This window comes from Rhinolophus sinicus, chromosome 7, assembly GCF_057876585.1.
Source record: "Rhinolophus sinicus isolate RSI-liver-muscle chromosome 7, RSI-T2T, whole genome shotgun sequence".
Classification (NCBI taxonomy): Eukaryota; Metazoa; Chordata; class Mammalia; order Chiroptera; family Rhinolophidae; genus Rhinolophus; species Rhinolophus sinicus.
In genome coordinates, this window is record NC_142507.1 from 6,418,532 (window position 1) to 6,446,286 (window position 27,755).

At 37.7% G+C, this 27,755-nt stretch overlaps 1 long non-coding RNA gene and 1 pseudogene across 1 annotated transcript; one reads left to right on the forward strand and one right to left on the reverse strand.

The window, feature by feature from the left end:
• Positions 1-1,245: 1,245 nt before the first annotated feature.
• On the reverse strand, positions 1,246-27,755 carry LOC148757628 (uncharacterized). The gene is made up of 2 exons (XR_016021685.1): positions 27,417-27,755; positions 1,246-3,502 (listed from the first exon to the last, which is right to left on the reverse strand). It is a non-coding gene; the product is annotated as an uncharacterized LOC148757628 (long non-coding RNA).
• On the forward strand, positions 3,619-5,320 carry LOC148757629 (large ribosomal subunit protein uL5 pseudogene; annotated as a pseudogene).

A 27,755-nucleotide genomic window follows, 5' to 3' on the forward strand; every position in this document is an offset into this window, starting at 1 on the left:
CTACCTCTATGTGATCACCAGAAGACATATGCAACTCTTTAAAGAAATTATCCAAAGATGCTACATACCATTGCCATTTGCTGGCTATAACTATAAACCTTTATAGCAAGTGAGAGAAAAAAGAAAAAAAGAAAACAAACAAACAAACAAACAACAACAACAAAAACTGAGTAACCATTGATGTGACATAGAATGAAAAAATTCCACATTCAAATTCAGCTTTATTTTGTTTCTATATCTTCCACTGGCTTTCAAGGGAAATAACCATGAATGACATGGACCAGGTTTTGTGGAGAAAATACAGCTATCTGATTTGATTGATTGATTGATGATTGATTGATTTGCAGCTCCCTATCTTGACTTATGAAATATGAAATTTAGCTCCCATATAAAAAAATCTAAAATGAACTTAAACTTTAGAAGTAACACTACATATATGTAAACACGTTTTGCCTTCTGTGTGGGAGGCGCTGTTAGATCTACACAGGGAAGAGCCAGAAGGTGTGGACTCTTACCCTCCTGGTGTGTACAGTCCTGAAATTCAATCACCAGAATCAATCCACCACACAATGACAATGTTGGTAAAGAAAGAAAAAGAGAGAAAGGAGAAGCATTTGGGTGAGCACTGAAGAGAGGGATAGGTGATAGCGTGAGAGGCAGGAGGTTTCCTCAAAGAGGAGACGTAAGAGGTCAGCTTTGAAGCATTTATCCATCGGTCCTCTAAAATTATCATTTATAATTCCATAGATTGCTGAATAAATAATGGATGATTTAAAGTTGTAGAGTTCCACATTGATTTTTATTTAACCTCAGCTTTAGGATGTGTTTCCTTCACTCTAACAGAAAATAAATCAATTGTTGAAAAACATATCTCCAACTAAACATGCATAGTTTCATTCGATTGTAGACTGAGTACCTAGTTGGAATGCTTGTATTTTTGCAGTGTTATTGATGAACAAGTGCAGAGTCATCGCACTGACATTTAAACCAAATCGTTTTTCTGGGATGCACTGATATATTAAGAAGAGGTGTAAGGTGCTGTATTGCTACATGTGTAAGTACAACCTTCCTGCTGACCTTACAATGCACTTAGTATCTTACACTTCACTAATGCTGTCTCTACTACCACAAGCAATTTATTCTGTCCCCTGTTCTTCAAGTGCTCATAAATCAGCATTAGATCCTTTTTACCGAGTTGCTGATTTTAAGCCAGCACAGTAAGAAGGAGCATTTGGATTCAAAGTATAATATTGGCACACATATTGATTTTAATTAGTCTAATTAGTTCATTACACCAAAAATCACACAGATCATTTATTACATCAAACCTAATGGCATATGATCAAGGATTTAATATGATAATGAAGATCAATTATCACTCATAAAGGAAGTCATTAACACGTGGAAACATTGTCAAGCTGAATACCATTACAAATTATGAAATCATAGATAAGACAATTTGCATATACACACTAATATTATTGTATAGTCAACCTCTGGTAAAAATGAATGTATTTTTGTTTCTAAATTAATTGTTCTGTGTCTGTTATGACTATTTTAAGCTATGCTCAAGCTAATTAACATACGTTGGAGGTTTAAATACTTATGACTCTACCTGGGGGATTCCAGCGATGCCACTCTTGCAAAAAAAGTAACATGATTGGCTGAGACTAAAGTCTGTTTAGATGTCTCTTTTTCCTGCACCTTGAAAATGAAGAATTTGTTCATTCTGGCTGTTGACTGGTCCTGGCTATATCATATATCAATAAGCAAACAATCAATGACAGTTCGTGAAATATTTGAGATATCATGCAAGCTAATTGATGTGATTTTTAAATCTTTAATTAAGTAATAATAGCAACATAGAATTAGAACAAGGACCAGGCTATCTGCAAAAAGATTTCACATTGCAACACTACAGACTCATTTATTCATGCTTTTTGCAGCTTTAACATTACCGAGACATCTTGAATGAAAGCAGCCACTGTACGCCCCATCCCTAACCCAGTGCACTGCGATTTGTCACCTTTATTGCTGTCATTGCCCTCTGCTTAGGGTCCCTTCACTCTGTTTTAAATCCATTTGACAGTGGTGCACAAACCATCCAGAATTTATTTGTCTGGTGAGAACTTGTAAGGTAGTGTATAAAATATTTCCCTGGGATCCCGATAGAATATGATCTAATTGCCATTCCTCAAACGTTCAATGTCTCCAAAAATATGCAGTCTCCAGAGTTCTCCTGCACCTCTTTGGAGAGTTCCCAGGCAAACGGTGATGACTTGTTATTGACAATGATGGATAGAAAAATCTAACTTTGCATTGAAATGTTCCTGGGTGGTAAACTACAGCCACTAATAAACACAATGAAATTAAAATAAAATAAAATCTACCTAAAATATCACTTTATTCTGTTGTGAAGACAGCAAATTGGGAAACCACGCTCCATGGTTTCTCCACCTGTCTCCTCACTTCGCTGTGTGTACGTCGGAAGCTTGACGTGAGGATTGGATGAGTTAATACTTCTATCGGACTTAGTGTCTGCCAGGCAGCCGTCACTCGGGTGGTAGCTATCATTACTAGGAAGAGGCAGGTACTGGTGTCTTCTGTGTCTGACATTTGCTAATCGAGCAGCATCCCAGAGCAGGCTGCAGGGCAATGAGCATACATTGCTGTCTGCCCAGGGTGAGGCAGACGCCTCAGCGTAAAATTGCTTAATCTCTTAATGCCTTTCTCTTACCAGACGCTCACCTCTGTGCACCCTCCTACTGCCATTATCTTTGAAAGACCAAACTGATTTTGTCTTTCACCAGCCCCTCTTGTCGAGGAGAAGAAAGTCCAGTTCAAACTCCTTCGCATGGCATTTCTCAATCCTCCCCAGCCCAACTCTCCATTCAAGATAGGAGGGCTGCCCAGTGCCGGTTCCTACTGGCCCCTGGCAGGCCTGGTGCCCGTAAGCCTCTGGGTTTGCCACATCTTAGCTCTGTTTCCTCGTGGCTTCCTCCCTTCCTCCCTAGTCAGTCGCTAATGATGGTTCAGTATCCTTCTTCTCCAAATGCATTCCTTTCTTCGTTCTGAGCTCTATGGGTCTGGGTAAGTGATTTACCCTCTCTAAACTTGAACTTCTCCTGTGAAGTGGATTGGTGAAGAGATTATGAACAAAACGTCCTTAGAGTCCAGCACAGACTATGTGCTCAATGAATTGTAGTCGTTGTGTATTGTTCACATCACTGGCACTCCCGCTTTCAGTTTTCATCCCGCAGAGAGTGGCGCATACGCTGGGATCAAAGCATCTGCGTCCTTGGATGATAGGTGCCCAGGTACTGAGCAATGTGATACTCAGTAGAACACCACCAGTTGGCAATGTGGAGGCAGAGCTTAAAACCCTGTAGCCGAAGGATGTGCCCATTGCCTTGAGAGAAGGCTCCTAACGGACGATACAGAGGCAACTGGAACGGAGGGGAGAACAATTCCGAAGGACACCAAGGCTGTCAACAAGGTCATCCTGCAAAAATATTAAAAAATAAATCAAATGAAGTACGTTTACAGGAAACATTTAAATGTAGCAAAATCCTATTGTCTTCAGAGCTGCGGACACCCCAATACTCCCTGTTATGAAGCATGAGCCATGTGCCTACGGCTCAGGCCACTCGCAAGTGCCCCTCCACTTCTTTTCGTGATCTGTCAAATAAGCACTGCGCTTTCTCTGTCAAGAGCACCAGCTCCGGCGACTTAGGCACGGGGTTCTTTGTTTTTCATTCAGATAAGCTGAGTGTTTGCTTTAGAAGCCGAGTGTACAGACCTGTTGGCAAGTGGAGAGGCAGCCCCCGAGGAATAGACTGAAGCCGGCGGTGCAGGCCGGGCCGAGAGCGGAGCGCACACTGCTCTCCAGACGCCACTGCGCACAGCACGCCCAGCGCCCTAATTAATCTGTCGTTAACATCCGAGCCCACGCTGCACCCACCACACCTGGCCTGACAGCTGGATTGAAAGCACCGTTGACAGCTGGGGCTTATGCGCTGGCTTCAAGTGCAGGCCAGCATGGGCTTGCCAGGGGCCTAGCGCCCTGCCGAGCGGGGAAATGCTCCCTGAGCGCAATGGCAGTCAATGAGAGTATTTTTGCTGGAATTTGGGGACTGGCCTTAGAGCATAAAATGCATGGTTTTGGCAACTGAATCTCTAACCCTGCTAAACATTGTAAAGTCTTGTGAACATTTGAAAAACGTCTCGTGTTAAGAAATAAGCTCCCACCTAGCAGTATTTTTAAATTAAAATGGGGACATAGAATCAGTGCAGGTCCTCGTGGCCAGGGGAGCGGAGGGTTGGGTAAAATATCCGGTCAACATCAAGTTCTCTCCCAAGCTTTGGTGACGCAGTAGATGCTCACGACTGAGCTCCTGAAGGGCAGGGTACGAGTCTCACCCCAGATGACAGCCCCCTCACTCAGTGATGCACATTTGTATGTCAGGCCCCCATTCGGGTACCTCTAGCTCTCACAACAGCTCAGGGTGACTAAGGGCCTCCTGTGCTGCGATGAGTTCTTCTACTGCTTACTAGGTTTGCGGTGCTTCCTTCTACTTGTTCGTGTAAACACAATACACAGGGTCGGGTTCGTGTTGTCTCCAGAGTCAGCGTCCGCCAGCTCTGCCTCCACATCTGTGTGGGGGAGAGTGGAGACAGGCTGACCCGGGCAGCCAAGGGCCCAGAGCAGCTCCCGGGCCAGACCCCTGTGTTCTCCAAAGCTAGACACACCGTCAGATCCTTTGGCATCAGGAGAAATGAAAGGATCGCCGTCCACTGCACAGTCCGTGGGGCCACGACAGAAGAGATCTTGGAGAAAGTTCTAAAGGTGCAAGAGTACGAGTTACGAAAAACTAACTTCTCGGATACTGGAAACTTTGGTCTGGGGATCCAGGAACACATCGATCTGGGGATCAGATATGACCCAAGCATTGGTATCGACAGCCTCGGCTTCTGTGTGCTGCTGGGTAGGCCAGGTTTCAGCACCGCAGATACGAAACACAGGGAAGGCTGCCCTGGGGCCAAACACAGAGTCTGCAAAGAGGAGGCCGTGCACTGGTTCCAGCAGAAATGGGACGGGATCATCCTTTCTGGCAAATACATTCACGTTTTATCCAAAAGGCCCATACATTGTTTTCAGGGGGGGAGGGAAGGAAGGAAGGAAGGAAGGAAGGAAGGAAGGAAGGAAGGAAGGAAGGAAGGAAGGAAGGAAAGAAGGAAGGAAGATCATAATGAATTCAGTAAAAGTTGGAAAATTACATTTCACGTATCCTTGATTAGTAACTACAGCTGCTTAAAATAATATTTTTCCATATATCATAATATACACTGAAAACTTTGATTCCGTTGAGAAATGTCTGTCTGAACTGAGAAGACTCTGGCTTTCTCCTTTCTAGCCCACAGGAACTGTGACGTAATATCAGAAGACTTAGGGGAATAACAAAATTGGTATTAGAAACATGCCTCTTCATTCATTCATTCAACGAATAGAGCTGAGCCCAGGCATGCAGTAGGCATTAGGGCTCGGAAGACTAACACGACTTAGTTTAGTACAGAGGTCGTCCCATATGTCTGAAGCAAGCCTCTTAAATTCTATGGCCCTTAAATCACTTATCTATAAAAGTATATACAGTGTAGTTGCATTGTATAGTCTTCCCACCTTTAAAATACACAATTTTATTTGTCAGTAAAATATGGAAGCCTATCTTTGAACCATGGACCTAAAACCATCACCATAGACCACGTAGCACCACTCAAGATCCTAAACACTTAGCGGTGATCAAACATAACCCCATTTTTCAAACAAAATCTCTTACGTATTATTGCCTCAAGGACATGAGGACTGTGAATGCATATCCTGTGAAGTAATGTTAGAAGGAATCGTTTACCCTCCTCCTCCTCTAGGTTTTTTAGAAGGCATATTTTATTTGATTTCTAATGGAGCAGGGGCACTTCACTAATTAGTGAATTTAAGTGGAACAGACCTTGTCTGATTCTGCCCCCTCTAGGTCTGTCTCCTCTGACAACCTGTCCTTAGGATACGCCCATATCTGTTTCTCCATTGTGGTAGGACTACAATGGCAGAATTTACCCATAGGGAACTTGCAATAGAACCAGAAAGGCATGCAGTTTGGGGTAGAAAAGTGCAAAAGGGGAAGTAGTAGGAAACTAATTGGCTGAAGTTGTAATCCATATTCTCCCAACAACTTTTGAATAGTAAAGCTGATACACTGATGATTCCTATGCCCATATGATTCTTATGCCTTATTTTTCAATTGTTTGACCACTCACACAAAGGTAATGTGTGGATTTTATCAGTGTCAAACTCCAACAGAAACATGTTTTTACCAAGTGTACATAGTTTTTCTTCATATTGTGAAAAATATATGGGAGTTCAGAAACAATTGTTACCGATTGTCTAAGTGCCTCAAAGCACGTCTCTACCTCAAATTTACCAGAAAGTCATTTATTACACTTTATCTTGATGTTTACATTTCTGTAATTATTGTTTTATAATTGTTTAACTGTAGTGAAAAGCATATTTTAGATATAGTAAAAGTTCCGGTTATTCCACTGGACTTGAGCACTCAGTCAAGGGTATGTCAGAGAAAAGCTGGGTGAGAAAATGTCACTGTTGAATCAATGATTCACATAATCAGTGGAGAAGGAGTCTCTTATAGAATTGCACATTTCCAGAAGATACGAATCTACCTGGGTCAGAAAATCTTGTATTCTGCACATCACTCAGTACAGAATATTCTACACAGAAAGATAAGTGTTTAATAAATGTTTGTGGACTATGCATCGAAGTAGGTATAATATTGCACATGCTCATTCTCTCATTGTTTTCCCCAATGGGTCACTTTTTATTTGAACTTACTATGCGAGGTTTTGGACTGCATGTCTTCAAGTCTATGGAGTCCAGATTTCTTTCTTTTTTAAGTGTACATTAGTAGAACAATGGACTTGGCGAGGGAGGACACTCTACAACTTGGTAATACTACTGTAATGGGCATGGTAAAAATAAAAATAGATTGAAGCCCGTAGTGCCTCACTATTGAAAACATCATTGTAATTCAATAAACTCTGTGAAATGCCTCTTGGGCAGAGGAAGAAACTGAGGTTCAGAGTGATTCAAGGATGACCAGTAAGTGACAGGCTGATTCTTCAGCCTAGTTCATTTGATGTTAAATTCTCATTATTCGACACTGTGACTGTCTAGAAATAGATTTGTAATTAAGAAACGTCTATAACTGCAAATAATTATCTATCAGATGCCTGTCAAATCTTACATTTTGCACCTGTTAAACTTCTATGCTAGAGTGGGAGAACCAGGGTGACAGGTGATGTCTGTGTGCAGCGCAAATTGAAAGGACCGGGAAGAATCTTGCTGACAAACATCCAACAAGAATAAAATGGGACTAATTCAGAAAAATAAAAGCATCATTTTCAACAATGCTTGGAAAAAATAACAAACCACCCTTATGAGTGTTGTTTGAGCTTTAGAACTAAAATTCTCAATTGTGGAAACTATTTTTAGAATGCAATTAGCATGTCATCAGGACGTTTAAATTATGCCCAAGAGTTCATTGTAGACTATACAGAGAACAGGCAAGAGAAATTTGGATCTTTTTTTTTCTTTCAACAAAAAGCATGGATCATCTATTTGATTAAAGGTTTTAAGCAAAAATAAACAAATAAATCTTTCGCAAATAAATAGAACACATCCTGAATCATTTAAAACAATGCCTCACCTAGTTTCCCATCCGAATGGTTTCCATCAGTAACAACTCACTCACTGGATACTTAAGTACATGATAAATTAATTAAGAATATTTATTGCAAACTATGCCCAAAATATACATTAACCTCAAAGTATTGATACATTTAGTTTATTTTTTTTTTTGCTTTTAATGTTGAAATTTTAATGAAAATTTCCACAAACAGAAAAAAAAATAGAATTCTGTCAGATAAAAAATGGAAAAGAAATTGAGCAAAATGCATTGATATGTTCCTTGAATGGAGAAATTACATAATATATTACAAATATATTTACCCACAATTGGATAGTCTTTTTGCCATTTACAGTGCATTGCTTTCCTCTTTCCTTCATTTATTCATATTAAACCAGCATTTGCTTAACATGCATTAGTGAGGAATAATGACTAAAAGGAATGAGAGGCAAAATAGAAAAGAGGAGAGAGTTCTGAGACTCTCCAATATGCCAGAGGAGCAGGAGAAAGCACTACAAATAAATGTTGGAGATCTGATAGGAAAGCAGCCCTGCTACTATTATTTTTTAAATGCTGTAGTAGCGGAATTGAGAAAGTACCTGACTGCACAGGAAAATCACTATGAAAATGAAATTTCAAGTAAGTCTTGATCATTAAATACAAGTTGCCAGGGAGAAAATAGGGATCTGGAAATCACAGGCAGAGAAAGACCACATATAAAGACAGCAGTCAGGTGTAGGGAAGAAGTAAATCAGTGCTGTTACACAGACATACTGTGTGAGGTTGGAGTTAAGGAGAGTGGAGGGAGGTCATCATTCATGCATATGGACCCCAAAGTGACCCTGGAAATACAGATAGAACGTTGAACACCTTCTGATATACAAAAATAAAATTCTTCCAACATCTTTGTGTCTTTCATATTCATTGACTTTTCAGCATGGTTTCTGATGAGCAGAGCCAAGAACCAAATTTCTATTTTCCATTTTCTTCTTGACCCCCTGATCTCTTTTCACCCTAGTCGTGACGTATTTTTGAGTCATTTTTGAATAGAAGTGATATAGCTTATCTTAAAATCAGTTTTAAAAACTTTTCCGCAAATCAGTAAGAATATGTAATTCCCTCCCTAATGGTACAAAATACATTAATAATAATAATAAGACCGACTTAAATTTTACAAGATTATAAATTAGAAAAATCTTTTCGTGAACTATCTCATCTGATAGTTCCAACAACTTAAGAAGACGAACAAGGCAAATATATTATCTTGCAGGTAATAAGTCCAACTTCAATGTTTAAGCTAGTTGTCAAAAATCTCATGGTTGAGAAGAACCTAGAATTTTGCTGGACTACTCGTATCTTTAGCCCAGAAAATAAAATGACTCAGCAAATGATAACTTTTGCATTTTTATCATAAAATATTTTTGTTTTTTATTTTTTCCAAGAGAATATATACTGACTGGTTTTCTCTTTAATAATCAATATGTCAACTGATGCTAAGTAGAATCTTAGGAACCTGTATACGAAAAGTATAAAACTTCTTTACATAAGCAAATTTATTTTATTGTGAGAAACCCCATAGCATAGGAACTAAAAGCTGTTACTCTATAATGAAATCACACCTTTCCTAATGAAACAAAAGGAATCAACAAAGAGAACACTTTTTGGCCTCGGAGAAATTTGTGACTCTAATAGGACTGCAAACATCTACTGAGCAGACCTAGGAAAATGAAAGAATCAGGAGAACAAGTTTCTACCATCATAACCAACGTATTCAGAAGGATTTGCAAGTCCGTGGATGACTTGGAGATAGAAACCTAAATCACCAATTTTTGTTTGCTTCTGTTCTTACAAATTAAATACATTTTCAAAAGCAAACACCGACAACTCTCCCCCAAAATTGACTGTAACTTGTTACACAGAAAGATTTTAGTCCATCTGTTTACTTCCATAGACTAGATTAGTAGCATAAACTTACTTGCTCAAAGAATATTTTTAATCCCCTTCAAAGTATTGTCAGTTTGCTCTGCAGAAAACTTGTTTTATTAGCACCTCTCCCCGACCTCAATACAGACTGAGGTTGTCTCTTTCATCAGATCCTTCCCAACATTAAATATTATAATTTAGGGGAAAAAGCAATTTCAATTTGACAGGTTAAAAAATGATAGCCATTATTTTAACTTTAATTTTATGAATGTTAGATACCCCACAATCTTCCAATAAATTCTACCACTCTCCCTCCCACTGTGGCCTTAGGCAAGCTCAGGTTGGTTTCTTATACTTGCAAACAGAATTTGAAAACAGAAAGTTTAAAAATGTAAAGATGTCAACCGTGATGTTATTTTAACTAATGAAAATTTGGAAACAATAAGTATGCATCAATAGGAAAATCGCTAAATATGTTTCCTTAAATGCAAACAAAGAAATAATGTATTTAAAAATACACTTTCAAATAATATTTAATGGTATGAAATATGCTCATGGTCCATCCTATCTCAATAAAGAGAGAACCCCACATCTTCTTTGTCTTTATCTATCATCTGTCTATCAATCATCTATCTACCTATTGTCTGTCTGTCTATCTATCTGCCTACCTACCTGTCTATGTATCTATCTACCTACCTATCACCTATCTATTTATCTACCTATCTATCATCTGTCTATGAATCATTTATTTATCTATCTACCTACCTATCTACCCATCATCTATCTATCTATCTGTCTATCTATCTATCTATCTATCTATCTATCAAAGAACTTTGGCACTTATAATTATGCATATGCTCATTATATACATGCTTATGTCTCTGCATATTTTACATCAAATATTTTACAAATACATCAAATGCATCAAATATTTTACATCAAATATTAAATCTAAATGGATAAGGGTAGACTGAAAAGGTAAATACTAATATAACACTCTTAATGATAAAGGATATACAGTAAAAAGCACTAATCTATTTCAGGCAAATACATCAATTACAGGTCATTGAGAGGAGGGAAAGGAAAAGGTTTCTAAAGAGCTTCGTTTATTTGTGTGGTTGGGGAAAAACAGGGAAATAAAACATGTGGAAACCAAGTGTTTTGAGTTGAATTGCGTTTTCCCAAATCTCATGTGTTGAAGTCCTACCCCCCACGATATGACTTTTAGAAATAGTGTTGTTGCAGATGTAACAGGTTAGGATGAGGTCATACTTATAGGGTGGGCCCCTAATCCAAACTAACGGCTGTCCTTATTAAAAGGGAATGTTGACACAGACGTGTAAACAGGGAGAGGGACATGTGAAGAGGAAGTCAGAGAGATAAATGATAAATCTACAAGGCAAGGAATGCCAAAGATTTTCAGCAACCGCCAGAACCAGGTCTGAGGAAGGGAGTGGAATCTCCCTCACAACCTCAGAAGAAACCGACTCTGCCAACACCTTGATTTCAGACTCCTAGCCTCCAGATGTGTGAGATGATAAATCTCTGTTGTTCAAGCCACCCAGTGTGTGATAGCTTGTGACAGCAGCCCTAGCAAACTAATACGCCAAGTAAAACTCTGTGGAAGAACAAGTTGGTATCATGTTTTCAACTATTAGCAGAAATACATGTTTCTGATTATATATCTATATGAGAGAAAGGAAAGAGTAAAGATTAATGGAATGAAAAGGAACAAAAGGGAAGCAAAAGGATCAAAAAGAAAGAAAAATGGCAACTTGATCAACAAGAAACAATAAGGAAAAGGGAACAAAAGTGCTAAATGAAATCAAGCACATCAATCATTTTACTAAATGGGAACAGAATGAAATTCTTTTATAGAAGACAGAAATTCTATTTAATGTTTTCAAAAAATAGCTGTACTTTACTTGCAAGAAACGCGTTTTCACAGACATGAAAAGTATTCAGCATTATCAGGTTCTTCTGGTTTTCTTGGGTGCCTGGAAGCCTGCATTCTCAGGCCTCTTGCTGTTCAGTGGGTCACATGGCTAGTTCTAGCCAATGGGCTGTGAGCCAGGTGATTGAATGGGGAACATGCTCACCAACTGTCTCTCCTCCTGCCACAATGAACACTGACATGTCAAGTTGAGATGCAGAACCACAGGATCAAAACCACCTGGGTTATTGAGATCACGGAGAAGCAACTGAGTTGGAAATTTAAAAAAAAAAAAGGAAAAGTAATTGGACTTAGTGAGAGCCAAAAATACACTTTGTTTTTTTAAGTCTCTGAAATGTCAGACTTCATTTGTTACTGAAAGATAGATTAGATAGATAGATAGATAGATAGATAGATAGATAGATAGATAGATAGATAGATAGATATGGATATGGATATGGATATAGATATAGATATAGATATAGATAGTTTGTATCTAGAATGGTATACACAAATAAAATCCAGCAATTAAAAAAAAATACTGAAAGTAGAAGGTTGGATAAAGAGATGCTAGGAAAATAAAAGAAAGCAAGAATGAATACACGATGAGATGGAATATAAGCACCAAAAAGAAAGAAGAGTGGTATAGTGTAATGATAAAAACCACAATTCATGAAGAAGATATAAGCAGACTTAAATATACACACCCACCAATAGTACCTCAATATCATATACCAACAATATGGTAGTTTGAAGATATAAAAACTATTGATAGTGCGATAAAGTATTGAATAAAATAGAATATGAAACGTTAGTCTAGCTCTCTCAGACTTGACAGATCCAATAGACGAAAGGTAAATAAAATCATAGAAGAACTGGGTAAAGATTGATTTAATAGGTATACCCCTGAACGGAGACTACACCTTTCCTTTATATGTTTAATTTGGTCACGATATAAAGCTTAACATATTTTAAAAGATTACTTAATTCACTGAAATTAGAAACTAATGATAAGTACAATCATATTAAGAATGTGTTAAAATGAATTCTGGGGGGAATAAAACCTCTTATCCCATATCTCTGGAGAAGCTTTTAACCTCATCGTGAATGTCAAGAAAACATTAGCCCATGAAGTGAAGATACTACCAATGCTACAAGATATCCCATCTTCAAATTATCTTGTACCCTAAACATCTAAGACAGATGATGAGTTATACTTCTTTCAAAATTGGAGAGAAAAGTTTGTTTCCCTACAAAGCCCTGTAACACCCTAACTATGAGGAAAGCAAACTTACATATAGACAACACAAGATACTTTAGCTCAGAAAAAAATGCCAAACCAAGTTGCATTCTAGGCTTGAAAGATCCTATCCATACATCATTGTACTGTCTCCATGTAATAGGATGACCATACATCTTGGTTTGCCCTGGACAGTTATGGTTTATACATGTTGTCCAGGGGTAATTATTAATTGTACTCCCTTTCACGTTCAAAAGCGTCTCCATTTGGACAATAAATTTTATAGTAACCCTACCATGTAGTGCTACACTCCACCGCTTAACAGGAGAGGGGTCTCTGGGCCTTGTTTATACAAAGATTTGTGAGGATACTCAGGCCATCTACGGGCCCCTTTTAACTGAATGAAAGCACTGAAAGCAATATTTATGGCCCTGACCCAATTGAAAATATGTTTATTAAAAAGACAGTAAGGAAATGTTGTGTTCCATTACATAGGATTGTACCAGGGAAAATGATAATAATGGATTAGGAAAAATGTAATATGTCCTTATGAAATATAAAGCATATTTTTCTAAACAAATAAGAACTCATCCATTGAGTTCGACTGGGTAAAAATTGGAATAAAGTTCATGCCACTGTGATAAAAAGGATCAGTATTAATTTGGTCACTGTATGTATATGAAAAAAATTACAGTAGGTAAGTTGTGAAAGCTATTGATAATATCTCCGGTAATACGGTATCTTCTTCATTCTATACCACACTGGCCATTTTTTGGTATATATAATGACTTCTATAGTTTACCTCTGTGAGTAAACCCCAACTAATAGATTTATATTATAATCATCCCTATGCTGTCAAATTTCATACGCTAATTTCAAATAAGTTCATTCATTATTCTCAATACACACTCCGTACACCACAAGCTTGGAATACCACCTGTATCCTTCTGTCTACTTCTCTTTGATATTCGAAACTGTAAGTTTAGCTGATACCTAGGCTATGGTTGAACATCTAATGTTCCTATTGTTTAGCATCCACTAATTTCTGCTTCCCATTACGCTTTCACAATGCCTGCTACTAACAATATCTCAACCCCAATGGAAAGCTCTCTATTTATAATAAAATGGATGCAATTCTTTTCCTCCTTGGTCATTAGGTAGCCAATACTATTGGCATTGTAGTTGAAAGCCTTCTGACATTTCCACATTCTTCTTTATCAGCATTGAATTGATTACATTGCTTTAGATACTTGTCAATTTGTATAGATAGATGAATTTGTGTTGAATCTCTGTCAAATCAATGCTCAGTCAGAGAATCTCTATTTATTTGTCACAGAAATCTATATAACATTTTCCCTCAGAGATTCAGTTAATTAGCTAACATGGGGATGATTATGAAATATTGAACTTGAAGTCTATCATTGTTCCTTGTCTCCTTCTGGTGGTCCAGTTGACCATCGATGTAATCCTGATAGCAACAGAAATTCTAAATATAGATTCTTCTCAGATGAGTAGTAGAGCTTTCAAGGAATATAAGAAATTTCATACAGTTTTTAAATATGAAGTTTCTAGAAATCAAAAGTAGGAAAGAATTGGTACATGAAAATTTGAGGAAATATGATACATTTAACTGTAGAAAAATCAAGTAATCTTTTTAATAATTAAGAAGTTATAGATAAGATTAAATAAAATTTTAAAAATTATTGAACTTCAGGTTTTAAAATGTCAGTATACCAGATATTGAAACTGACCAAATTCAAAGCATCCAGTGCCAACATGCAAAGTACCCCTAAATGAATGAATGAATGAATGAATAAATGAATGAATGAATACATATATACATTCATACATATATACATACATTCTATGTTCTGTAACTGGCTGAAAACTTTTTGTTCTAAATGAGAGGTTAAGTATTTCTCTCGTGTGTGTTTATATTACTTAACAAAAGTAGAAGAGGAAATATGTTTTTAATTTTTATTAAATTTATTGAGGTAACATTGGTTAGTAAAATAATATAGGTTTCAAGTATACAATTCTATAAAACATCATCTATATATGGCCTTGTGTGTTCACCAGCCCAAGTCAATTCTCTCCCCATCACCCTACATTTGAACCCCTTTACTCTCTTCTACTATCTCTCCCCTCAAGTGTAGTATCTGTTCCTATCAATATTTTCTGTTAAATTTTTGTTATATATACATAGTTTATTTGAGGAAAATATTTTCAATTCCATCTTTTTAAAATCAAAGTGAACAAGATTTGATACATTAAAAAAACTAAAACATATGAGAAAAAAATATATACAAAATAATTCACTTGAGATAAAAATAACAACCATTTGTGGGGCTGATAACTCCTCCACTAGGCAGAATATAAAACTCTGCCTTCTATAATGAATAGACAGAACACTGAAGTTTGGCTTCAGGCAAAACTGACTCCATGATTTCCTCTTAAGCCAAATGCGTACTTCAGTATCGTTTCTGGTAACCCAGAGATTGTGCGTGATTGGTGTGATTACAAGAGGTTACCATTTTACACACTCAGTAATTAAGCCATGAGGAGTACAAAGCATGTTTTTTCAGATTTTCGTTAACCAATGAATATTTAATTTCATATATAGGAAAATCTTCAAGATATCCTCTATGCTAAATCTCTACATTTTTATATGTTGAAATTCCATCAGTCATTGAGATATAATTGTGTAGAATTTGTTGTCAGAGTGAAGTGGCATGATAATTCATGAGCACTTAGAAAGCTCTTCATTTTAAGTGAAACCGTGATTTTTATTTCAAAAAGTTAAAAGAGTAGTTAAGAAGACAGCAAAGATATGAAGAGAATGTGTTAGATAACCCTGGGGTGAATATTATGTACCTTTTGAGTCAAGGGTGTTTATGAAAATTTAAATAATATAATGCAGAATAACAAAGCATAGATATGATTCTAATCTTTGAAGAATGATTTCTATATTAGCATTCATAGCATTAAAGCAAATAACCTTAAAAAACTTTATTAATATTTTTAGATGTTCAGTTTGTTTAGGTTGTGAGTTCTTTAAGATTTGTATCCTATATCTCCAGTCGCATCAGTGGAAGGAAGTATGTATTTAGTATACTAAGGTGTAGCAGAGTTTCCGCGGGAACAATCTAAAAGCTGGCAGTACTGAAAAATTATTGTTCCTCAATTAGAATGTCAAAGCATAAAAATTTGAATCTTTAAATGTAAATAATTAATATTAACATGTATATTTTTAATTTTGGTAAACGGTCAAACCTCTTCTTGTATCACACACATTCTATAATGTTGATATTCGGCCTCAACCATGGTTTTAGCCAAATATTGGTTTTAATATCCAGCCATGTGAGCTGTGGTCCGTATTCAGACCCCGGGTGAGGAAAGGATTCCTTTATTTCCCCACAGAGATCGCCCGAAGGAATCTGAGTAAACCCTGGGAGGGGCTTCTCGAACTTGAATGTCCAGGCATCTCCTGGGGACCTAGTAAAATAGAGATTCCGAGAGATCGGGTAGGGTTGGCAACAGAGAGTCTGCATTTCTATCAGGTTTCCAGGTGATGCCAGTGTGCTGGGCAGGACCCACACTTGAAGCAGAAAGTTCTTAGACAGCCCCTCAGAACTGCTGCAGACACACATGCAGAGGTGGGGGTGAACCCCTGCACGGGCTGAGCCAGAAATCCTGGGAACGCGTTCTGCCCACTCCACAATAGGCTGTTGGATTCCGACTAGACAAGGGGAAATAGAGGGCATCAGGTGTTACAAGATAAAGGGAGGTGTATTAAACATTTCAAGAGTTCATTTGAGCAAAACTGGCTTCAAATTGGGCAGCATCCCATCTAGCAGACAGAAAGAAAGGAACTCTGAGAATCTGCACAAAGCGAAAGACTTTTATAGGCAGAAGTTATACTAGGCAAAAAAGGGGGTTGGTTTTTGCAACATTATTTCCTTTAGGGGATTGTTCTACGTCTCAGGCAGATGGCCGGACTAGTCTGATCAGGCCCTTCCTCCTTGACTAGTTTAAGATTCCACTTTCGAGAGAGCTGAACTGTAATTAAGTCTCACTTTGGTAACGTGGGACTCAACATAGACACCTCCATTTAGGGCCTATTGTCTTGTTAACGCACAGGTTACCTCTTGCATCGCTGAAGAATGTTCTACTTTGTACCAGTAACTATAAAGGAGAAGTATCAGAGAGTTGGGTCATCCATGGACAGGTTATATCAAAGACCAAAGTTTGGGAAATACTGAAGTATCTTAAATTACATCATAAATGTAAGACTTTAAAAAGAAGTACATACCATTTCTATTACAAAGCAAAAAGAGACGGTTGATAGAAATTCAAGAAAACTAAACTGAAAACTGTGACTTACGATCCTAGAAATAAATATAAGTAAAGAGAAAAGCAAGAACATGTAGCATTAATTTAAATGTAAAGGGGAAAAGATAAAGCAGCATAAAATACTGGCCATGAGAATAAAGCAACAAGATGGAATTTCACTCTCTGTATAGAGGAAAAGATAATTGAGAAAAAAAAGACCTAATAAACCAAGAGGCACATAAAATTCATAATAAGTAGAAAATGGCTAAGATATTGAAAAGCATTTAATATCAGTCTTTAGGTAGAAAATTTGAAGAAATCATATCTGTAGATTTAGAAAGTACTGAAAAACTAACACACACACAAAAAAGGCTATCAAGTCAGATAGTGAAATATTTTTAAATTCTGAGAACACATAAATCACCCAGCTATCACATATTACCAGGAAGATGACATGTAATCTAAGATAAAGGAAAATTTAATAATGTTTCCATGGGACTAAATTTTTATTGTTATAATCATTATTTAATATGTCTGAGCATCAACAATATATTCGGGCTCTTCTTACGGTAGACATAGCTGCTTCTGTATGAATTTATTACTCAAGCTAAAAGACAAAACACAAGAATAAAATACATTCAGGAGAAGATCCAGAATATATTACAGAAGGGTGATATTGTTATATTAGCCTTTCGAAAAGATTATGAAATATGAAGGCTATGTTTGTTAGGAAAGTTGAATTGGAAATATGCTAATAAAATATAATAATTTCTATCCCATTCTAGACCTGAAATATTTTCTTAATACTGAGTAACACAGGATAACATAACATGGGGAAACCATCGATTATTATTAACGCAGAGGAGTGAATGAAGCACTTTGGAAGTGAGCTACCTTTCAGATCACCAAGGCTTAATTGCACCCCACTGTACTAAGTGGTGCTTTAATGGGAGGCAGGATGTAATGTGACTACAAGGCACTTGACACAACAGGAAATATTTGACTCATCCGAGAGGACACTTACAGATGCTGCAATGATCACAATTGTCTAGTAACACTTCACACAAACACCTCTCTACATTCTATGTATTAATGTGCTGTTAAGTTGTCTCTGGAAGACAGGGTGATTTTTGCACACTTGAAAAAGGTTTAGAGAGCAAGTGGTATTTTAAAATAAAATTTAAATTTAAGCTAAGCGTTCTTCAAACTGTTTGAAAGCAACGACATCTTCTGTGGGCACTGTAGTGTCCGATGTGAAACTGTGCGTGTGTGTGCGCGCGCGCATTTGGAAATGGGTGGGAGAAGCAATCTATGTCTATGAGAATTCATACACATTGGGAGTAGCAGACGTGCATGAAAAAGTGCCTTGTCCCTGGCCCTAGGTAATCAAAACTCATGATTCACTTTGAACTTCTAACCTCTTTATTACCACAGTGGGTAACTCTTGGCTCAGGTTCACCCTGTTGGGCCCCCTGTGAACCCCCTTGGAGCCCCCTTGGAGCCCGTTCTGCTAGGGAACATGGTGCATCTGGAAGGTGGGCTCTCTCTAGCTGGGCTGCCTGAAAAGGCTTTACCAACACTATCCAAAGCAGCAACAAACATCTTTTCATGGAGCGATCTCACTTCTAGGAATGTATCTTTTAAAACCATTGTGGGTATGTGTGAAGCATGTGTTTTCAACTGTTGTTCACAGTACCAGAATTTAGAAATGAGCGTGCATGTGAAAATGGTAGAGGACCAATGAACTACACTCTATTCTTACAGTTCAATACAAAGTAGCCATTATAAATAATGCCATAGACATTTAATGGCATTGAAAAATATCTGTTAAATGTAAGTGGATGCAACAAATGATCAATTAATTTGCTAAATATTATTCCATTTTGTTATATCTGCATATACAAATGTGTAAAATAAATTATAGGAGAAAAGAAAGAAATATTCTGGCAGGTTAAAATGTTTTAATCTACCCGGGAAGGGTAAGCTAAGAGATGATATTTATTCTTTGTGCTTTTCCCTGTTTTTCATATTTTATAAAAGAAACACATGTGATCCGTCAAAACATTGCGTATATATCTTAACACGTCATAGTTCTTTCCAGGCAGGAAATGTTTCTGAGAAAATAATGTGACGAGCCAGGGGAGGTAGAGGGTGGATGCTGAGATCATGGGTCACGAGGAGAGAGCTTTGCTTCGTTCTGGAGAGGCAGGGGGAGAAGGGAAGATAAAGGGCAGGTAGGAGGGACGATGGGTGGAGGCGGGCACAATGCCAGGGTGCCAGAAATAAGCCAGTGGAAACCCTCCTGAGATGTAACAATAAGGTGTAACAATAAGATGACTAGTGTTCAATTTAGTGGTTTTGCATCTCTTGTAAAACCCTTCCGAAAATCTTCCATAAAGTTCAACATGCTGGGAACAGTTATGGGCAAGAGTCAGTTTGTCAGGGTGACTTCAGAAAGAGCTGAGTGTCCTCTGGGAATGTGTGTAAGTGCACACCAAAGTCGGCACCCCTGAGGGAAGAGGTGAGAGGTAGAGGAAACTGGGAGATCCTAAGCCTGAGAAATTGACAAAGACCTTAGAGTGGGCCCCACATTTCCACGGAAGGTGGGGAGGGTGAGTAAATCAATCTTGTTTGTTGCCATGGACCCCAGTGGGTCCAGAAGGCGGAGCATCAAACCAACAAGGATGACACTTGAGTGTAAATTGATGTGATGGAGTTTGGCCAGCTAGGTTTGGACTTCCGTGGGACTCTATACCCTTTCCTTCTCACCTATGTCTCCCTTTTGGAATGGGGATGTCTATTGTATGCCAGTGCCACCACTGGATTTTGGAAGTGCACAACTTGTCTAGTTTCAGATTTGCAGCTAGAGAAGAATTGTGCCTCAGGTCTCACTCAGATCTGATTGAGAGGATATGCAGACAAGACTCCGGACTTTAGATTCTAGAGTTAATGCTGGAATGAGTTAAGACTGGGTGGTCTTGAGATGGGAATCAATGTCTTTTGCATGGGAGAAGGACATGAATTTTGGAAGGCCAGGGGTAGAATGCTGTGGATTGAATTGTGCCCCCACCCAAATTCAGATATGGAACCCCTAACCCCACTGTGATGGTATTTGGAAATGGGGCCTTTTGGAAATAATTAGGTTTAAACGAGGTCATGAGGGTGGAGCCCTCATGATGGAATTAATGCTCCATAAATGCTCCGTGGTGTCTCTCTCTCTCTCTCTCTCTCTCTCTCTCTCTCTCTCTCTCTCTCTCTCTCTCTCTCTCTCTCTCTCTCTCTCTCTCTCTCTCTCCTCTCTCTCTTTCTCTCTCTCTCATGAACTGAATTGGCCAACACTTTAATCTTGGAATTCCAGCCTCCAGAACTATGGGAAATTAAGTTTCTGTTGGTTAAGCACCCAGTCTCTTTTGTTATGGCAGCCCGAGCTGACTGATACACTGGTATGAAGAAACTAGAGTACAGCTGAAGCTGACACCTGGGTCACACTTTTAAATCAAATAAAAGTTGAAAAACTCAGACTCAGTAGTTAGCCTAATTATGCCACTTGCCTTTCAGAGAAAAATTAATGCCCTGTAATTGTTGCTACTGACCTCGGCCTAATATTCTGCCATCTTTTTCACCTGTATAGTTTCTCCGCACTCTATCAACCTAAATCCTAGTTTTGCTTGAACGCCTGTCTCGTGGTTTGCCACCAGCCCAATATTCAAGAGTGATATTACTTTGGCTCAGATCTCTGTTTCCATCCTCAGTATAGTTTCAAAACTGTTAAAAGATGAATGCTCTCATTTTTAGGCCTTAGTGCTATTTTGCTTTCAAAGATTAGTCCTCCACACCTGCAGGCACACAGAGACCCTCAGCTCCCTGCTCTGACTTTCTCACCTATATTTGCTCATCTGCAAAACTGGATTCTGCCTCCCTACACATACAAAGGTCAGAGTGTGGGGGTTTTCATTTCTTTCAGCAGGAAATTGTGGCCTTGTCACCTGGGCCACCTGAGGGACACTGTGCTCCAGGAGTTTTCATGTTAACTGGTTTACCGATAAGTAGAGTCAACTCCAGTAAGACAGTTGTCCTGGTCAAGATTTATAAAGGGAGATAAGACATGTTTTGGAAATACAGATAAAAGTGATTTAGTTTCGATAGAAGTTATCGAAAGTACCCTATGTGGTTGCGAGGCACACCTTTGCTAAGTTCCTATGAGTTCTCCACAGTGATTATCATTAAAATCCTCCAATACGAAAGCATCTCTGTATTTGTTTTCCAAAGTAGCTACCGTGTTTCCCCGAAAATAAGACCTAGCTGGGCAATCAGCTCTAATGTGTCTTTTGGAGCAAAAATTAATATAAAACTGGGTCTATATTATGTTATATTATATTATATTATATTATATTATATTATATTATATTATATTATATTATACCCGGTCTTATAGTAAAATAAGACCGGGTCTTATATTAATTTTTTTTTTCCAAAAGATGCATGAGAGCTGATTGTCCGGCTAGGTTTCATTTTCGTAGAAACATGGTAGGAAGAGGGGAGTGAAGGAGATTGCTTTACATTTTGCAATTAGGCTTGCATTAAATGTAAAAAAAAAAAAAAGAAAAGCCAGGGGATGGAATGGAAGAGCCCACAGGAAGCAAGAGGGGAAGAAATCTCCCTTCAGGAAGAAATGGGCTTCAGGAGCTGCATCTGAAGAGGGCCTGGCACAGAAAGACCCAGGCCCCTGGGGTGCCCCCAACTTTCCCACGTGAGAAATTAGAAGCTTTAGCAAAGCCTGGTTCCTCGGTTTGAGTTAACAGCAACCTGAGTTGATGAATAAGAAACTGATCCACAAACTCTTGATTCTGGTCATAACTGGAGAAATGCCTTGAGCGTTATTTATCTAATTTTTTAGAGGCGTTTTATAGAATATTTGGAATTTTTCATGCCACTACTGATGTGTAATTAAGTGGCATGCCAATGTAAAATGAGTCTTTCAATACTGTTTCCCAAGAATAATTACATGTAATTTAAGAGAAATAAGAGTCACTCCTCCTGTAAGGTGGTGACCTATCATACCATCATTTATGATTCATACGAAAATCATACCCGCAGCATAATAACATCAAAATGGAGTTTCTAAGCAAGGATGCTGATTAAGTGGCATAGTCAACTGAGCAATTAAAAATGGAAAAAGTTCCCAGCAAAATGGCCAATGTTTGCAAATAAAAATACATTTTTGGAGCCTATGAGAGGACAGTTCTCCACAGCTTTGTCACAAGTCTTGTGAAGTGAGGCATTGACTGTCCTTTTTGTTGAGTCACTAACCACCCCTTGTTCCATATTATCTTTTCAAATATGTTTGTCTAACAAACAGGCTTGGAAGATACAGCATCTTCCTTTGGAGCAGAAGACAGGTTTTCTTGCAGTCTTGAGAGACAGAGCTGTATTCTCCTCTGGGGCAAAGGGCTCATTAAGCTTCCTGCCCATTATGAAGATGCAAGTTCCCTAAACTCAGGGATCCTCTCTGAGTCACCTGTAACTCATACCACATGTCCAGGCATCTATCTGGCTTCATCCCATTGCATCCATAGAACTAGGAGACGATGAAAACGGATGCAGACATGCCAATATCGTGCTGCTCACTGTGCCGTGAGAATAAAGTTCTTTGTCTCTGACCTAAGAGTCTCGTGTCTTCTGCCAGCCTCCATAAAACTGCCACAGGCTAACTCGTTAGCTTGCAAGGAGAATAGAATCCCAGACCCTTCACACTTTTGGTAGAATCAGATAATCAAGAGAATCTATGACTGTTTTTATGTAACATTTTAATTGGGATGGGTCTCTTAACCTAACAACTTGACAATAATCATATAAAAATGTATCATATATCATACGTCCTAAGGAAAGTGGGTCTGTGGTATTCAAGGAGAATGGCACGCTGACTCAGGCTTTTGTAATTCTCTGAGAACATACTAGAAAATTGATATGAGAGATATTACTCTAGAGTGACAATACTTTTCTCTGATTCAGGCACCAATCAGAGAAGACATCTTGCTCCTTTAGCATGTTTTAGGAAAGTAATGGAAATAAAATCTGCAAGGAAGATCAGGGGTTTGGTCCATTACTGCTCTGCCACTCTCAAGCTCTATGCCTCTAAAGAAGTTACATATTTCTTACAGCCTCAGTTTTCTATCCTCGAAAAAAAATGAAAATAATGCCTGCCTTTCATAGTTATTAAGAAGAATATATATATAGAGAGAGAGACAGAGATGATATATATGTAGGTAGGTATGTTTAGATAGATCAAGAAATGTGTGTATTATATGTACATAAGTGTCATTTGCCACAGGGTTGGCACTTAAGATGGTAGTTTTTATCATTATCACTTTTATTAATTAATACAAATCATACCTACAAAAGTTCGAATTTAGATTCAGGGAATTAACCCGTCTATAATCTTGTTCCCATTTTCATATGGGTTACACTCAAGAGTAAGCATTACGTTTCAACTGATGATGGTTACACAGATTTTGTCGTGCTGAGCTTCCTAGAAATCATTTATATACGTGACAGATTTCTCATTGTGTTCACTATATTGCAATTAAAAAAAATAATTTTAACTCATTTGTTTGGTACACATGCAGCCACTGAGGGAAAAAAAAAAAAAATGACATAGATCTCTGCTGTCAACGGTGTGCCAAATAAATGCAAATGATTACAATAAAATGTGGCAATGTTACCCCATCTGCCTCTCTATTTGCATGAGGCCAGGATATAAATAAATAAACAGTTTGGAAAGATCAAACATGATGATAACGACACAATAGAAGCTGAGGCAGACTGCCCTTGAAGCACATGGAAAGCACTGACTCTCTCTGATTGGAGTAGTAACCTGAGAAATGCAGGCTTGGGAAATTCCTAACCCTATGCTCTTATCGTTGGAAGAAAGTCCAAATCAACTCTTCATCCCGCTACCTTATAGAGTAGATTTAGAATCTTGCTGAACTACCCAGAAAGTCAATGTACGTATGGTAAGGACCATCTCTTCACTGTCTCCCAGAGTTCTTAAGGTTATAAGAAATAATCATGGTAACCCCTCCTTCAATTCCAAGACAGCAGGCCTCACCCCCGTTCTTGATCCCAGTCCCTCCCTCTGTCTTAAGGACCTTGGTCTATCCTTCATTTCCTCTCTCTTTGTTGCAACGGCTCTTAACCTAGAAACAATTAGCTTTTTAGGACACCATAATTCCCTCAAATGACATGCAAACTTTGGTAAGTACATGTAATACATATTTTTCTGAAAGTGAAGAAATTTCACTAGGTAATCAAAGAATATGTCACACACACACACACACACACACACACACACACACAGTTAAAAAGGATTGTTCTAAGTTTAAGTTCTCCCCCTCTTCTAGCCCTTTCTCATCAGCACATTTGATGAGAGCACGTCACAGCTTTCCTCCATCTATGACTCTCTTTTTCGCCTTACTTTACTGCAAAGCTTCTTGGAAAAGGAATGCACGCTTACTGCATTTATTTGTTATTTGCAATGCATGCTTCAGCCCACTACTTTCTGACTTTTAGCACTATAGCTGTTTGCTCAAATTGCTCTTGGTAAAGCTACATGTGATTTAAGTGACCAAAAGAAAATATGCATGCAGTTTTATCTTATTTGATAACTCTATGTGATGTTATTCACTAACCCCTTCTCCTCAAGACGCTCTGCTGCTTTAACTTTTAGACACCACCAGTCTTGTTACCCAACCTACCTTTGTGTCTTCCCTCAAGGTATTTTTGTTATTAATGGATCCATCTTTGGAGCATACAATACTCCTTCTTACAGTTTTTCTGGACAAACTCCTACAAACCCACCCTTTGCTTCAATTACTTGTAATTCTGATATCAGCTTAGTGAGCCTTAGCCCATATTGCAAAGGAAGTCCAAAGCCGTGTGTAAGATTTCTGTGAATTCTTGAGGGCTTAGGTTTTCATGGTAATGCCTGGTTCTGAGCTCCTGGTCCTGCTGGACTGAATCTCACCTGCATTTCATGTTCTTCAGTTGTTTCAATCTCATTAACGTTGCTTTAGATGTGAATCGTAGCTGTTTTTCCCCCTTGATTTCCGTCAAAGTAATTCACAAGGGCATGTGTGAGCAGCAGTCTTATCTGAAGGTATCAGGTAAGGTATGTGTGTGTGTTTGTGAATGAATGAGGGAAGGGTGGTATTATAACACAGCATTCCTCACTGGTCACCTTTCTGTTCAGGCTCCAGACTTTCACCATATTCCTCAGCGCACATTCTTACCCTCAAGATTATCTCCTCATGTCTCTACTTCTCTGTTTCCAGGCCACCTCACTGTATTAGAGAAAGTAACTTAACTTTATACTCCATAGTTCTGAGTTTAATTTTGCATATTCAAAGACTCATTACAAAATCTATTAAAACAGAACTAGAATCTATAGAAAAGAATCTAATGGAAATTTTAAAAAAGAAAAATATAGAAACTGAAATTATGAACTCAATAAATAAGTTTAACAGTAGTTTAGATACAGCATAAGAGAAGACTAGTAAACTGGAAGGTAGGTCAATAGAAATTATCCAGACTAAAGCATGGAGAGAAATCAGGAAGGAAAATGCAGAAATAAGCATAATGTTATAAATAACATATTGAAATAAACTACATGCCAATTGGCAAAATCTTAAATACTATAACATACTCAAGGGATTCCAAAATAATTTCTCATCAAACAGGATCAGATTGAGAAATCTCAATCAGAATCACTTAAGAACAGTTTGTTTAAGTTCTTACATAGAATAATACTAAGCATAAATATGTAACTACCAAATATAAGAACTAGGGGAAATAATCTTACCATGTTTCCCCGAAAATAAGACCTAACTGGACAATCAGCTCTTATGCGTCTTTTGGAGCAAAAATTAATATTATATTATATTATTTCATATCATATTATATTATATTAAGACCCAGTCTTATGTAATAGTAAAATAAGACTGGGTCTTATATTAATTTTTGCTCCAAAAGACGCATTAGAGCTGATTGTCCGGCTAGGTCTTATTTTTAGGGAAACATGGTATGAAAATTATTTGTAATTAAAAATGTAATTTTAATATATATTAAATGCTTTTAACCTTACCTAGTTTCTTCTGGTTATTCCCAGTAGTTAGGTTCTAAGAAGTCACCGTAAAAGCTGCATTAGCAAATACTAAATCATTTGCTCTAGGGGAAGCACAGGATTGGTTCCTGCGAGCCTCTGATCACATTTTTATCAACTTATAAATATGTAACCTTGTTATAAGTGTGTTTATATTTAAAGATATCTTATTTAATATATATTGTTCATTCATTAACGTTGCACTCACATCCAATGTCACTATAACTCATGCCTGAATGAAGCTAACCGAACACTCCTGTTTTCTCCACAAGGCATATTATGTCCTCTTGCATTTAGGAGTACTTCACAAAACTTCATTACTATGCGTGGAAGGTCATTTTAAACAGGAAAAACCACCAACCAAAAGGACAAAGTTGGGAAAAACATGGCACTAACCATACTACCATCAAAAGGACACTTGTTTATAGTATGAGAGCTGAAATAAGAAGGCAGTGTCATCTTGTTCAACCTCAACCTTTCATATGCATGTTGAGTGACTCGAATTTTTTGCTGCTCTGCATATGCGCATGTCTGTAATTGCCCAATGAGTATCTATTTGGGGTTACAAATAAATTTTAGCAAGAAGGTAAATTCACAAATGCACAATCTGTATATAATGAGTATCAAACATGTTTGACTATAAATACACACATATACACATATATGCATAGCCACATATGTAAATTATATTTATATAATTTATCTTTAAATTGTTGTACTTATTATGTATATTGTAATGAGGAAGGAAGAGCTTGACACACTTTCCCTAAACAAAAGGAGAAGAAAACTTTAACAAGGGCAATCTCTCTCACACCGCCACCCCAACACCTCCAATCCCCTAGGCTTTGATTGTCTTTGTTTCTATAGAACTTATTATCTTTTAACAAACTTATGTACTTATATGTTTATTAACTCACTTGTCCACTACTTCATTTATTTGTTATTTTTATTATTCAGTTTCTGTCTTCCTCTGCTATGCTATAAATTTCACATACAGGGGACTTTGTTTTGTTCACCGATTAATCCCAAGCAAATAAATAGAAAGAAGGAAATTAGCTTCAAGGTTTTTATTCCACTCACCTTCTACGCAAGTCCGAGGCCTTTGGTGCTTTGTACAGAACACAGTAAGACAGGAGCAATGGGGTAGTAGGAAGAGCACTGATGAAATAGTTACTCAGCTTCTAGGTCTTATTTCCCCACTTTAATAAACTATTATCTTGGCAATCTCACTGCTCCAAGCCTTGGTTAACTGTAGTAAATAGAAATAATATTTATCCCCATGCACATCACAAGGTGACCAATTATCAGCTATTAACAAATGAGGGCATGCATGCTTAGAAAACTCCAAGTAAACAAACACTCCAGGGAAAGTCTTACTATTTTAGTCGGTACTAGAAAACAACTGTGCAATAAATGATA